Source organism: Balaenoptera physalus (genome assembly GCF_965194825.1).
Source record: "Balaenoptera physalus genome assembly, chromosome: 14".
NCBI classification, from domain to species: domain Eukaryota; kingdom Metazoa; phylum Chordata; class Mammalia; order Artiodactyla; family Balaenopteridae; genus Balaenoptera; species Balaenoptera physalus.
In genome coordinates this window covers 17,048,704-17,063,358 of record NC_138893.1, presented here as the reverse complement: position 1 = coordinate 17,063,358, position 14,655 = coordinate 17,048,704, and positions in this window count along the sequence as shown.

The window sequence follows — 14,655 nt, the reverse complement described above, 5'->3', positions numbered from 1 at the left end:
CCAGCCACCCCGGGAGCGGCTGGGAGGCGGCTGCCTTCCAGGGCCGCCTTCTGGCCGCCTGGCCGGCCAGGCAGGTGGAGAGCGCCCCCTCTGGCGCGCTGTGGTGGGAGGGGTCGGAGGTAGGTGGGGCCTGCTGCGGTGCCCGGCGGCGGGGGGCGGAGGCGGCGGGCGACTAAAGGAGAGGGCGGAGCGGGAGGCAAAAAGCCTACAGCACCCGGTATTCCCAGGCGGTCTCCCATCCAAGTACTAACCAGGCCCGACCCTGCTTAGCTTCCGAGATCAGACGAGATCGGGCGCGTTCAGGGTGGTATGGCCGTAGACGCCGGAGGGGCCGGCGGGGTGCCTCTTGAGGCCCAGCTTGGCTGGCGCTTGCGCCTTACCGCCATGCCGGCGGCCAGCCCTCTCCGGCAGGGCCCTGCCGCCCGCCCAGGCAGGCGACAGGAGGCCTCGGGGACCCGGGGGTCGGCGGAGTGGTGGGCGACCTCGCAGCCCAGGGCGGGCGGGACGCTCCAGGCCCGTCGGCGCTTGGCGCCCCGCCGCAGATCCCGCTCGACGCTCACAGGGACGTGGCCCCGGAGGCTTCAGGGCCCGGCGGCCGCGGTCCCTTGGGCATCCCCCCCCCTGCCCGCCCACGCGGAGTTAGGCGCAGCCCAGCCACGGCCAGGCCGGCCCTCCGGCCGGCCAGCAGCTGGCCCGGAGCCACTGGGAGCCACCACTGAGTGGGCACGGCCCCTTAGCCACAGCAAGGCCACCCTTGCCCCCACGCCGCCCGCCGAGCACAGGACCCCGCCCCCGGTGTCCGGCAGGCCCGGGGAAGCGGCCCCGGCCCGCGACCCCGCACCCGCTCCCGCCCCCGCCCCCGCCCCCGGGCGTGGCGAAACGGCGGAGGAGGGGGGGGCTTTTCCCGGAGGGAGCTGCGGAGAGACACACGGGCAGACAGCTGGCTGCGGCGCGGCTGGGCTCTGGTGGGCGCGGCCAAGCGCAGGTCGAGGGCCTCGCGGGCCGCACGGACGGCACCCCGGCCTGAGGCGGAGTCTGGGTCCGGGCCAGCCACCACGGGAGCGGCTGGGGTGCGGCTGCCTTGCAGGGCCGCCTTCTGGCCTCCTGGCCGGCCAGGCCGGCGGGGAGCGCCCCCTCTGGCGCGCTGTGGTGGGAGGGGCCGGTGGAGGTGGGGCCTGCGGCGGTGCCCGGCGGGGGGGCGGAGGCGGCGGCCTCGGCCGCGGGCGACTAAAGGAGAAGGCGGAGCGGGAGGCAAAAAGCCTACAGCACCCGGTATTCCCAGGCGGTCTCCCATCCAAGTACTAACCAGGCACGACCCTGCTTAGCTTCCGAGATCAGACGAGATCGGGCGCGTTCAGGGTGGTATGGCCGTAGACGCGAGAGGGGCCCGCCGAGTGCCTCTTGAGGCCCAGCTTGGCTGGCGCTTGCGCCTTACTGCCAGCCCGGCGGCCAGCCCGCCCCGGCAGGGCCCCGCCGCCCGCCCAGGCAGGGCGAGGGCGGCCTCGGGTACCGGGGCGGGGGGGGGTGGCGGAGGGGTTGGCGACCTCCCTGCCCAGGGCGGGCGGGACCCACCAAACCGTTCGGCGCTTGGCGCCCCGCCCCACATCCCGCACGTCGCTCACAGGGACGTGGCCCCGGAGGCTTCAGGGCCCGGGGCCCGCGGTCCCTTGGGCCTCCCCGCTGCCCGCCCACGCGGCGCTAGGCGCAGCCCGGCCGCAGCCCGGGCCGGCCCTCCTGCCCGACGGCAGTCGGCCCTTAACCCACTGGGAGCCACCATTGAGTCACCACGGCCCCTTAGCCCCAGCAAGGCCACCCTTGCCCCCACGCCACCCGCCGAGCACAGGACCCGGCGCCTTGCGGCCGGCCGGCCCGGAGAACCGGCCCCGGCCCCCGCCCCCGCTCCCGCCCCCCGGCCGTGGCCAAACGGCGGCGGGGGGGGGGGCGGTGGGGCTCTTTCCGGAGGGAGCTGTGGAGAGACACACCGGCAGATAGGTGGCTGCGCCGGGACCGGGCGCTAGTGGGGGCGGCCAGGTGCAGGTCAAGGGGCTCGCGGGCCGCACGGCCGGCACCCGGGCCTGAGGCGGAGTCTGGGTCCAGGCCAGCCACCCCGGGAGCGGCTGGGAGGCGGCTGCCTTCCAGGGCCGCCTTCTGGCCGCCTGGCCGGCCAGGCAGGTGGAGAGCGCCCCCTCTGGCGCGCTGTGGTGGGAGGGGTCGGAGGTAGGTGGGGCCTGCTGCGGTGCCCGGCGGCGGGGGGCGGAGGCGGCGGGCGACTAAAGGAGAGGGCGGAGCGGGAGGCAAAAAGCCTACAGCACCCGGTATTCCCAGGCGGTCTCCCATCCAAGTACTAACCAGGCCCGACCCTGCTTAGCTTCCGAGATCAGACGAGATCGGGCGCGTTCAGGGTGGTATGGCCGTAGACGCCGGAGGGGCCGGCGGGGTGCCTCTTGAGGCCCAGCTTGGCTGGCGCTTGCGCCTTACCGCCATGCCGGCGGCCAGCCCTCTCCGGCAGGGCCCTGCCGCCCGCCCAGGCAGGCGACAGGAGGCCTCGGGGACCCGGGGGTCGGCGGAGTGGTGGGCGACCTCGCAGCCCAGGGCGGGCGGGACGCTCCAGGCCCGTCGGCGCTTGGCGCCCCGCCGCAGATCCCGCTCGACGCTCACAGGGACGTGGCCCCGGAGGCTTCAGGGCCCGGCGGCCGCGGTCCCTTGGGCATCCCCCCCCCTGCCCGCCCACGCGGAGTTAGGCGCAGCCCAGCCACGGCCAGGCCGGCCCTCCGGCCGGCCAGCAGCTGGCCCGGAGCCACTGGGAGCCACCACTGAGTGGGCACGGCCCCTTAGCCACAGCAAGGCCACCCTTGCCCCCACGCCGCCCGCCGAGCACAGGACCCCGCCCCCGGTGTCCGGCAGGCCCGGGGAAGCGGCCCCGGCCCGCGACCCCGCACCCGCTCCCGCCCCCGCCCCCGCCCCCGGGCGTGGCGAAACGGCGGAGGGGGGGGGGGGCTTTTCCCGGAGGGAGCTGCGGAGAGACACACGGGCAGACAGCTGGCTGCGGCGCGGCTGGGCTCTGGTGGGCGCGGCCAAGCGCAGGTCGAGGGCCTCGCGGGCCGCACGGACGGCACCCCGGCCTGAGGCGGAGTCTGGGTCCGGGCCAGCCACCACGGGAGCGGCTGGGGTGCGGCTGCCTTGCAGGGCCGCCTTCTGGCCTCCTGGCCGGCCAGGCCGGCGGGGAGCGCCCCCTCTGGCGCGCTGTGGTGGGAGGGGCCGGTGGAGGTGGGGCCTGCGGCGGTGCCCGGCGGGGGGGCGGAGGCGGCGGCCTCGGCCGCGGGCGACTAAAGGAGAAGGCGGAGCGGGAGGCAAAAAGCCTACAGCACCCGGTATTCCCAGGCGGTCTCCCATCCAAGTACTAACCAGGCCCGACCCTGCTTAGCTTCCGAGATCAGACGAGATCGGGCGCGTTCAGGGTGGTATGGCCGTAGACGCGAGAGGGGCCCGCCGAGTGCCTCTTGAGGCCCAGCTTGGCTGGCGCTTGCGCCTTACTGCCAGCCCGGCGGCCAGCCCGCCCCGGCAGGGCCCCGCCGCCCGCCCAGGCAGGGCGAGGGCGGCCTCGGGTACCGGGGCGGGGGGGGGTGGCGGAGGGGTTGGCGACCTCCCTGCCCAGGGCGGGCGGGACCCACCAAACCGTTCGGCGCTTGGCGCCCCGCCCCACATCCCGCACGTCGCTCACAGGGACGTGGCCCCGGAGGCTTCAGGGCCCGGGGCCCGCGGTCCCTTGGGCCTCCCCGCTGCCCGCCCACGCGGCGCTAGGCGCAGCCCGGCCGCAGCCCGGGCCGGCCCTCCTGCCCGACGGCAGTCGGCCCTTAACCCACTGGGAGCCACCATTGAGTCACGACGGCCCCTTAGCCCCAGCAAGGCCACCCTTGCCCCCACGCCACCCGCCGAGCACAGGACCCGGCGCCTTGCGGCCGGCCGGCCCGGAGAACCGGCCCCGGCCCCCGCCCCCGCTCCCGCCCCCCGGCCGTGGCCAAACGGCGGCGGGGGGGGGGGGCGGGGTGGGGCTCTTTCCGGAGGGAGCTGTGGAGAGACACACCGGCAGATAGGTGGCTGCGCCGGGGCCGGGCGCTAGTGGGGGCGACCAGGTGCAGGTCAAGGGGCTCGCGGGCCGCACGGCCGGCACCCGGGCCTGAGGCGGAGTCTGGGTCCAGGCCAGCCACCCCGGGAGCGGCTGGGAGGCGGCTGCCTTCCAGGGCCGCCTTCTGGCCGCCTGGCCGGCCAGGCAGGTGGAGAGCGCCCCCTCTGGCGCGCTGTGGTGGGAGGGGTCGGAGGTAGGTGGGGCCTGCTGCGGTGCCCGGCGGCGGGGGGCGGAGGCGGCGGGCGACTAAAGGAGAGGGCGGAGCGGGAGGCAAAAAGCCTACAGCACCCGGTATTCCCAGGCGGTCTCCCATCCAAGTACTAACCAGGCCCGACCCTGCTTAGCTTCCGAGATCAGACGAGATCGGGCGCGTTCAGGGTGGTATGGCCGTAGACGCCGGAGGGGCCGGCGGGGTGCCTCTTGAGGCCCAGCTTGGCTGGCGCTTGCGCCTTACCGCCATGCCGGCGGCCAGCCCTCTCCGGCAGGGCCCTGCCGCCCGCCCAGGCAGGCGACAGGAGGCCTCGGGGACCCGGGGGTCGGCGGAGTGGTGGGCGACCTCGCAGCCCAGGGCGGGCGGGACGCTCCAGGCCCGTCGGCGCTTGGCGCCCCGCCGCAGATCCCGCTCGACGCTCACAGGGACGTGGCCCCGGAGGCTTCAGGGCCCGGCGGCCGCGGTCCCTTGGGCATCCCCCCCCCTGCCCGCCCACGCGGAGTTAGGCGCAGCCCAGCCACGGCCAGGCCGGCCCTCCGGCCGGCCAGCAGCTGGCCCGGAGCCACTGGGAGCCACCACTGAGTGGGCACGGCCCCTTAGCCACAGCAAGGCCACCCTTGCCCCCACGCCGCCCGCCGAGCACAGGACCCCGCCCCCGGTGTCCGGCAGGCCCGGGGAAGCGGCCCCGGCCCGCGACCCCGCACCCGCTCCCGCCCCCGCCCCCGCCCCCGGGCGTGGCGAAACGGCGGAGGGGGGGGGGGCTTTTCCCGGAGGGAGCTGCGGAGAGACACACGGGCAGACAGCTGGCTGCGGCGCGGCTGGGCTCTGGTGGGCGCGGCCAAGCGCAGGTCGAGGGCCTCGCGGGCCGCACGGACGGCACCCCGGCCTGAGGCGGAGTCTGGGTCCGGGCCAGCCACCACGGGAGCGGCTGGGGTGCGGCTGCCTTGCAGGGCCGCCTTCTGGCCTCCTGGCCGGCCAGGCCGGCGGGGAGCGCCCCCTCTGGCGCGCTGTGGTGGGAGGGGCCGGTGGAGGTGGGGCCTGCGGCGGTGCCCGGCGGGGGGGCGGAGGCGGCGGCCTCGGCCGCGGGCGACTAAAGGAGAAGGCGGAGCGGGAGGCAAAAAGCCTACAGCACCCGGTATTCCCAGGCGGTCTCCCATCCAAGTACTAACCAGGCCCGACCCTGCTTAGCTTCCGAGATCAGACGAGATCGGGCGCGTTCAGGGTGGTATGGCCGTAGACGCGAGAGGGGCCCGCCGAGTGCCTCTTGAGGCCCAGCTTGGCTGGCGCTTGCGCCTTACTGCCAGCCCGGCGGCCAGCCCGCCCCGGCAGGGCCCCGCCGCCCGCCCAGGCAGGGCGAGGGCGGCCTCGGGTACCGGGGCGGGGGGGGGTGGCGGAGGGGTTGGCGACCTCCCTGCCCAGGGCGGGCGGGACCCACCAAACCGTTCGGCGCTTGGCGCCCCGCCCCACATCCCGCACGTCGCTCACAGGGACGTGGCCCCGGAGGCTTCAGGGCCCGGGGCCCGCGGTCCCTTGGGCCTCCCCGCTGCCCGCCCACGCGGCGCTAGGCGCAGCCCGGCCGCAGCCCGGGCCGGCCCTCCTGCCCGACGGCAGTCGGCCCTTAACCCACTGGGAGCCACCATTGAGTCACCACGGCCCCTTAGCCCCAGCAAGGCCACCCTTGCCCCCACGCCACCCGCCGAGCACAGGACCCGGCGCCTTGCGGCCGGCCGGCCCGGAGAACCGGCCCCGGCCCCCGCCCCCGCTCCCGCCCCCCGGCCGTGGCCAAACGGCGGCGGGGGGGGGGGGGCGGGGTGGGGCTCTTTCCGGAGGGAGCTGTGGAGAGACACACCGGCAGATAGGTGGCTGCGCCGGGGCCGGGCGCTAGTGGGGGCGACCAGGTGCAGGTCAAGGGGCTCGCGGGCCGCACGGCCGGCACCCGGGCCTGAGGCGGAGTCTGGGTCCAGGCCAGCCACCCCGGGAGCGGCTGGGAGGCGGCTGCCTTCCAGGGCCGCCTTCTGGCCGCCTGGCCGGCCAGGCAGGTGGAGAGCGCCCCCTCTGGCGCGCTGTGGTGGGAGGGGTCGGAGGTAGGTGGGGCCTGCTGCGGTGCCCGGCGGCGGGGGGCGGAGGCGGCGGGCGACTAAAGGAGAGGGCGGAGCGGGAGGCAAAAAGCCTACAGCACCCGGTATTCCCAGGCGGTCTCCCATCCAAGTACTAACCAGGCCCGACCCTGCTTAGCTTCCGAGATCAGACGAGATCGGGCGCGTTCAGGGTGGTATGGCCGTAGACGCCGGAGGGGCCGGCGGGGTGCCTCTTGAGGCCCAGCTTGGCTGGCGCTTGCGCCTTACCGCCATGCCGGCGGCCAGCCCTCTCCGGCAGGGCCCTGCCGCCCGCCCAGGCAGGCGACAGGAGGCCTCGGGGACCCGGGGGTCGGCGGAGTGGTGGGCGACCTCGCAGCCCAGGGCGGGCGGGACGCTCCAGGCCCGTCGGCGCTTGGCGCCCCGCCGCAGATCCCGCTCGACGCTCACAGGGACGTGGCCCCGGAGGCTTCAGGGCCCGGCGGCCGCGGTCCCTTGGGCATCCCCCCCCCTGCCCGCCCACGCGGAGTTAGGCGCAGCCCAGCCACGGCCAGGCCGGCCCTCCGGCCGGCCAGCAGCTGGCCCGGAGCCACTGGGAGCCACCACTGAGTGGGCACGGCCCCTTAGCCACAGCAAGGCCACCCTTGCCCCCACGCCGCCCGCCGAGCACAGGACCCCGCCCCCGGTGTCCGGCAGGCCCGGGGAAGCGGCCCCGGCCCGCGACCCCGCACCCGCTCCCGCCCCCGCCCCCGCCCCCGGGCGTGGCAAAACGGCGGAGGGGGGGGGGGCTTTTCCCGGAGGGAGCTGCGGAGAGACACACGGGCAGACAGCTGGCTGCGGCGCGGCTGGGCTCTGGTGGGCGCGGCCAAGCGCAGGTCGAGGGCCTCGCGGGCCGCACGGACGGCACCCCGGCCTGAGGCGGAGTCTGGGTCCGGGCCAGCCACCACGGGAGCGGCTGGGGTGCGGCTGCCTTGCAGGGCCGCCTTCTGGCCTCCTGGCCGGCCAGGCCGGCGGGGAGCGCCCCCTCTGGCGCGCTGTGGTGGGAGGGGCCGGTGGAGGTGGGGCCTGCGGCGGTGCCCGGCGGGGGGGCGGAGGCGGCGGCCTCGGCCGCGGGCGACTAAAGGAGAAGGCGGAGCGGGAGGCAAAAAGCCTACAGCACCCGGTATTCCCAGGCGGTCTCCCATCCAAGTACTAACCAGGCCCGACCCTGCTTAGCTTCCGAGATCAGACGAGATCGGGCGCGTTCAGGGTGGTATGGCCGTAGACGCGAGAGGGGCCCGCCGAGTGCCTCTTGAGGCCCAGCTTGGCTGGCGCTTGCGCCTTACTGCCAGCCCGGCGGCCAGCCCGCCCCGGCAGGGCCCCGCCGCCCGCCCAGGCAGGGCGAGGGCGGCCTCGGGTACCGGGGCGGGGGGGGGTGGCGGAGGGGTTGGCGACCTCCCTGCCCAGGGCGGGCGGGACCCACCAAACCGTTCGGCGCTTGGCGCCCCGCCCCACATCCCGCACGTCGCTCACAGGGACGTGGCCCCGGAGGCTTCAGGGCCCGGGGCCCGCGGTCCCTTGGGCCTCCCCGCTGCCCGCCCACGCGGCGCTAGGCGCAGCCCGGCCGCAGCCCGGGCCGGCCCTCCTGCCCGACGGCAGTCGGCCCTTAACCCACTGGGAGCCACCATTGAGTCACGACGGCCCCTTAGCCCCAGCAAGGCCACCCTTGCCCCCACGCCACCCGCCGAGCACAGGACCCGGCGCCTTGCGGCCGGCCGGCCCGGAGAACCGGCCCCGGCCCCCGCCCCCGCTCCCGCCCCCCGGCCGTGGCCAAACGGCGGCGGGGGGGGGGGGCGGGGTGGGGCTCTTTCCGGAGGGAGCTGTGGAGAGACACACCGGCAGATAGGTGGCTGCGCCGGGGCCGGGCGCTAGTGGGGGCGACCAGGTGCAGGTCAAGGGGCTCGCGGGCCGCACGGCCGGCACCCGGGCCTGAGGCGGAGTCTGGGTCCAGGCCAGCCACCCCGGGAGCGGCTGGGAGGCGGCTGCCTTCCAGGGCCGCCTTCTGGCCGCCTGGCCGGCCAGGCAGGTGGAGAGCGCCCCCTCTGGCGCGCTGTGGTGGGAGGGGTCGGAGGTAGGTGGGGCCTGCTGCGGTGCCCGGCGGCGGGGGGCGGAGGCGGCGGGCGACTAAAGGAGAGGGCGGAGCGGGAGGCAAAAAGCCTACAGCACCCGGTATTCCCAGGCGGTCTCCCATCCAAGTACTAACCAGGCCCGACCCTGCTTAGCTTCCGAGATCAGACGAGATCGGGCGCGTTCAGGGTGGTATGGCCGTAGACGCCGGAGGGGCCGGCGGGGTGCCTCTTGAGGCCCAGCTTGGCTGGCGCTTGCGCCTTACCGCCATGCCGGCGGCCAGCCCTCTCCGGCAGGGCCCTGCCGCCCGCCCAGGCAGGCGACAGGAGGCCTCGGGGACCCGGGGGTCGGCGGAGTGGTGGGCGACCTCGCAGCCCAGGGCGGGCGGGACGCTCCAGGCCCGTCGGCGCTTGGCGCCCCGCCGCAGATCCCGCTCGACGCTCACAGGGACGTGGCCCCGGAGGCTTCAGGGCCCGGCGGCCGCGGTCCCTTGGGCATCCCCCCCCCTGCCCGCCCACGCGGAGTTAGGCGCAGCCCAGCCACGGCCAGGCCGGCCCTCCGGCCGGCCAGCAGCTGGCCCGGAGCCACTGGGAGCCACCACTGAGTGGGCACGGCCCCTTAGCCACAGCAAGGCCACCCTTGCCCCCACGCCGCCCGCCGAGCACAGGACCCCGCCCCCGGTGTCCGGCAGGCCCGGGGAAGCGGCCCCGGCCCGCGACCCCGCACCCGCTCCCGCCCCCGCCCCCGCCCCCGGGCGTGGCGAAACGGCGGAGGGGGGGGGGGCTTTTCCCGGAGGGAGCTGCGGAGAGACACACGGGCAGACAGCTGGCTGCGGCGCGGCTGGGCTCTGGTGGGCGCGGCCAAGCGCAGGTCGAGGGCCTCGCGGGCCGCACGGACGGCACCCCGGCCTGAGGCGGAGTCTGGGTCCGGGCCAGCCACCACGGGAGCGGCTGGGGTGCGGCTGCCTTGCAGGGCCGCCTTCTGGCCTCCTGGCCGGCCAGGCCGGCGGGGAGCGCCCCCTCTGGCGCGCTGTGGTGGGAGGGGCCGGTGGAGGTGGGGCCTGCGGCGGTGCCCGGCGGGGGTCGGAGGCGGCGGCCTCGGCCGCGGGCGACTAAAGGAGAAGGCGGAGCGGGAGGCAAAAAGCCTACAGCACCCGGTATTCCCAGGCGGTCTCCCATCCAAGTACTAACCAGGCCCGACCCTGCTTAGCTTCCGAGATCAGACGAGATCGGGCGCGTTCAGGGTGGTATGGCCGTAGACGCGAGAGGGGCCCGCCGAGTGCCTCTTGAGGCCCAGCTTGGCTGGCGCTTGCGCCTTACTGCCAGCCCGGCGGCCAGCCCGCCCCGGCAGGGCCCCGCCGCCCGCCCAGGCAGGGCGAGGGCGGCCTCGGGTACCGGGGCGGGGGGGGGTGGCGGAGGGGTTGGCGACCTCCCTGCCCAGGGCGGGCGGGACCCACCAAACCGTTCGGCGCTTGGCGCCCCGCCCCACATCCCGCACGTCGCTCACAGGGACGTGGCCCCGGAGGCTTCAGGGCCCGGGGCCCGCGGTCCCTTGGGCCTCCCCGCTGCCCGCCCACGCGGCGCTAGGCGCAGCCCGGCCGCAGCCCGGGCCGGCCCTCCTGCCCGACGGCAGTCGGCCCTTAACCCACTGGGAGCCACCATTGAGTCACCACGGCCCCTTAGCCCCAGCAAGGCCACCCTTGCCCCCACGCCACCCGCCGAGCACAGGACCCGGCGCCTTGCGGCCGGCCGGCCCGGAGAACCGGCCCCGGCCCCCGCCCCCGCTCCCGCCCCCCGGCCGTGGCCAAACGGCGGCGGGGGGGGGGGGGCGGGGTGGGGCTCTTTCCGGAGGGAGCTGTGGAGAGACACACCGGCAGATAGGTGGCTGCGCCGGGGCCGGGCGCTAGTGGGGGCGACCAGGTGCAGGTCAAGGGGCTCGCGGGCCGCACGGCCGGCACCCGGGCCTGAGGCGGAGTCTGGGTCCAGGCCAGCCACCCCGGGAGCGGCTGGGAGGCGGCTGCCTTCCAGGGCCGCCTTCTGGCCGCCTGGCCGGCCAGGCAGGTGGAGAGCGCCCCCTCTGGCGCGCTGTGGTGGGAGGGGTCGGAGGTAGGTGGGGCCTGCTGCGGTGCCCGGCGGCGGGGGGCGGAGGCGGCGGGCGACTAAAGGAGAGGGCGGAGCGGGAGGCAAAAAGCCTACAGCACCCGGTATTCCCAGGCGGTCTCCCATCCAAGTACTAACCAGGCCCGACCCTGCTTAGCTTCCGAGATCAGACGAGATCGGGCGCGTTCAGGGTGGTATGGCCGTAGACGCCGGAGGGGCCGGCGGGGTGCCTCTTGAGGCCCAGCTTGGCTGGCGCTTGCGCCTTACCGCCATGCCGGCGGCCAGCCCTCTCCGGCAGGGCCCTGCCGCCCGCCCAGGCAGGCGACAGGAGGCCTCGGGGACCCGGGGGTCGGCGGAGTGGTGGGCGACCTCGCAGCCCAGGGCGGGCGGGACGCTCCAGGCCCGTCGGCGCTTGGCGCCCCGCCGCAGATCCCGCTCGACGCTCACAGGGACGTGGCCCCGGAGGCTTCAGGGCCCGGCGGCCGCGGTCCCTTGGGCATCCCCCCCCCTGCCCGCCCACGCGGAGTTAGGCGCAGCCCAGCCACGGCCAGGCCGGCCCTCCGGCCGGCCAGCAGCTGGCCCGGAGCCACTGGGAGCCACCACTGAGTGGGCACGGCCCCTTAGCCACAGCAAGGCCACCCTTGCCCCCACGCCGCCCGCCGAGCACAGGACCCCGCCCCCGGTGTCCGGCAGGCCCGGGGAAGCGGCCCCGGCCCGCGACCCCGCACCCGCTCCCGCCCCCGCCCCCGCCCCCGGGCGTGGCAAAACGGCGGAGGGGGGGGGGGCTTTTCCCGGAGGGAGCTGCGGAGAGACACACGGGCAGACAGCTGGCTGCGGCGCGGCTGGGCTCTGGTGGGCGCGGCCAAGCGCAGGTCGAGGGCCTCGCGGGCCGCACGGACGGCACCCCGGCCTGAGGCGGAGTCTGGGTCCGGGCCAGCCACCACGGGAGCGGCTGGGGTGCGGCTGCCTTGCAGGGCCGCCTTCTGGCCTCCTGGCCGGCCAGGCCGGCGGGGAGCGCCCCCTCTGGCGCGCTGTGGTGGGAGGGGCCGGTGGAGGTGGGGCCTGCGGCGGTGCCCGGCGGGGGGGCGGAGGCGGCGGCCTCGGCCGCGGGCGACTAAAGGAGAAGGCGGAGCGGGAGGCAAAAAGCCTACAGCACCCGGTATTCCCAGGCGGTCTCCCATCCAAGTACTAACCAGGCCCGACCCTGCTTAGCTTCCGAGATCAGACGAGATCGGGCGCGTTCAGGGTGGTATGGCCGTAGACGCGAGAGGGGCCCGCCGAGTGCCTCTTGAGGCCCAGCTTGGCTGGCGCTTGCGCCTTACTGCCAGCCCGGCGGCCAGCCCGCCCCGGCAGGGCCCCGCCGCCCGCCCAGGCAGGGCGAGGGCGGCCTCGGGTACCGGGGCGGGGGGGGGTGGCGGAGGGGTTGGCGACCTCCCTGCCCAGGGCGGGCGGGACCCACCAAACCGTTCGGCGCTTGGCGCCCCGCCCCACATCCCGCACGTCGCTCACAGGGACGTGGCCCCGGAGGCTTCAGGGCCCGGGGCCCGCGGTCCCTTGGGCCTCCCCGCTGCCCGCCCACGCGGCGCTAGGCGCAGCCCGGCCGCAGCCCGGGCCGGCCCTCCTGCCCGACGGCAGTCGGCCCTTAACCCACTGGGAGCCACCATTGAGTCACCACGGCCCCTTAGCCCCAGCAAGGCCACCCTTGCCCCCACGCCACCCGCCGAGCACAGGACCCGGCGCCTTGCGGCCGGCCGGCCCGGAGAACCGGCCCCGGCCCCCGCCCCCGCTCCCGCCCCCCGGCCGTGGCCAAACGGCGGCGGGGGGGGGGGGGCGGGGTGGGGCTCTTTCCGGAGGGAGCTGTGGAGAGACACACCGGCAGATAGGTGGCTGCGCCGGGGCCGGGCGCTAGTGGGGGCGACCAGGTGCAGGTCAAGGGGCTCGCGGGCCGCACGGCCGGCACCCGGGCCTGAGGCGGAGTCTGGGTCCAGGCCAGCCACCCCGGGAGCGGCTGGGAGGCGGCTGCCTTCCAGGGCCGCCTTCTGGCCGCCTGGCCGGCCAGGCAGGTGGAGAGCGCCCCCTCTGGCGCGCTGTGGTGGGAGGGGTCGGAGGTAGGTGGGGCCTGCTGCGGTGCCCGGCGGCGGGGGGCGGAGGCGGCGGGCGACTAAAGGAGAGGGCGGAGCGGGAGGCAAAAAGCCTACAGCACCCGGTATTCCCAGGCGGTCTCCCATCCAAGTACTAACCAGGCCCGACCCTGCTTAGCTTCCGAGATCAGACGAGATCGGGCGCGTTCAGGGTGGTATGGCCGTAGACGCCGGAGGGGCCGGCGGGGTGCCTCTTGAGGCCCAGCTTGGCTGGCGCTTGCGCCTTACCGCCATGCCGGCGGCCAGCCCTCTCCGGCAGGGCCCTGCCGCCCGCCCAGGCAGGCGACAGGAGGCCTCGGGGACCCGGGGGTCGGCGGAGTGGTGGGCGACCTCGCAGCCCAGGGCGGGCGGGACGCTCCAGGCCCGTCGGCGCTTGGCGCCCCGCCGCAGATCCCGCTCGACGCTCACAGGGACGTGGCCCCGGAGGCTTCAGGGCCCGGCGGCCGCGGTCCCTTGGGCATCCCCCCCCCTGCCCGCCCACGCGGAGTTAGGCGCAGCCCAGCCACGGCCAGGCCGGCCCTCCGGCCGGCCAGCAGCTGGCCCGGAGCCACTGGGAGCCACCACTGAGTGGGCACGGCCCCTTAGCCACAGCAAGGCCACCCTTGCCCCCACGCCGCCCGCCGAGCACAGGACCCCGCCCCCGGTGTCCGGCAGGCCCGGGGAAGCGGCCCCGGCCCGCGACCCCGCACCCGCTCCCGCCCCCGCCCCCGCCCCCGGGCGTGGCGAAACGGCGGAGGAGGGGGGGGCTTTTCCCGGAGGGAGCTGCGGAGAGACACACGGGCAGACAGCTGGCTGCGGCGCGGCTGGGCTCTGGTGGGCGCGGCCAAGCGCAGGTCGAGGGCCTCGCGGGCCGCACGGACGGCACCCCGGCCTGAGGCGGAGTCTGGGTCCGGGCCAGCCACCACGGGAGCGGCTGGGGTGCGGCTGCCTTGCAGGGCCGCCTTCTGGCCTCCTGGCCGGCCAGGCCGGCGGGGAGCGCCCCCTCTGGCGCGCTGTGGTGGGAGGGGCCGGTGGAGGTGGGGCCTGCGGCGGTGCCCGGCGGGGGGGCGGAGGCGGCGGCCTCGGCCGCGGGCGACTAAAGGAGAAGGCGGAGCGGGAGGCAAAAAGCCTACAGCACCCGGTATTCCCAGGCGGTCTCCCATCCAAGTACTAACCAGGCCCGACCCTGCTTAGCTTCCGAGATCAGACGAGATCGGGCGCGTTCAGGGTGGTATGGCCGTAGACGCGAGAGGGGCCCGCCGAGTGCCTCTTGAGGCCAGGCTTGGCTGGCGCTTGCGCCTTACTGCCAGCCCGGCGGCCAGCCCGCCCCGGCAGGGCCCCGCCGCCCGCCCAGGCAGGGCGAGGGCGGCCTCGGGTACCGGGGCGGGGGGGGGTGGCGGAGGGGTTGGCGACCTCCCTGCCCAGGGCGGGCGGGACCCACCAAACCGTTCGGCGCTTGGCGCCCCGCCCCACATCCCGCACGTCGCTCACAGGGACGTGGCCCCGGAGGCTTCAGGGCCCGGGGCCCGCGGTCCCTTGGGCCTCCCCGCTGCCCGCCCACGCGGCGCTAGGCGCAGCCCGGCCGCAGCCCGGGCCGGCCCTCCTGCCCGACGGCAGTCGGCCCTTAACCCACTGGGAGCCACCATTGAGTCACCACGGCCCCTTAGCCCCAGCAAGGCCACCCTTGCCCCCACGCCACCCGCCGAGCACAGGACCCGGCGCCTTGCGGCCGGCCGGCCCGGAGAACCGGCCCCGGCCCCCGCCCCCGCTCCCGCCCCCCGGCCGTGGCCAAACGGCGGCGGGGGTGGGGGGCGGGGTGGGGCTCTTTCCGGAGGGAGCTGTGGAGAGACACACCGGCAGATAGGTGGCTGCGCCGGGGCCGGGCGCTAGTGGGGGCGACCAGGTGCAGGTCAAGGGG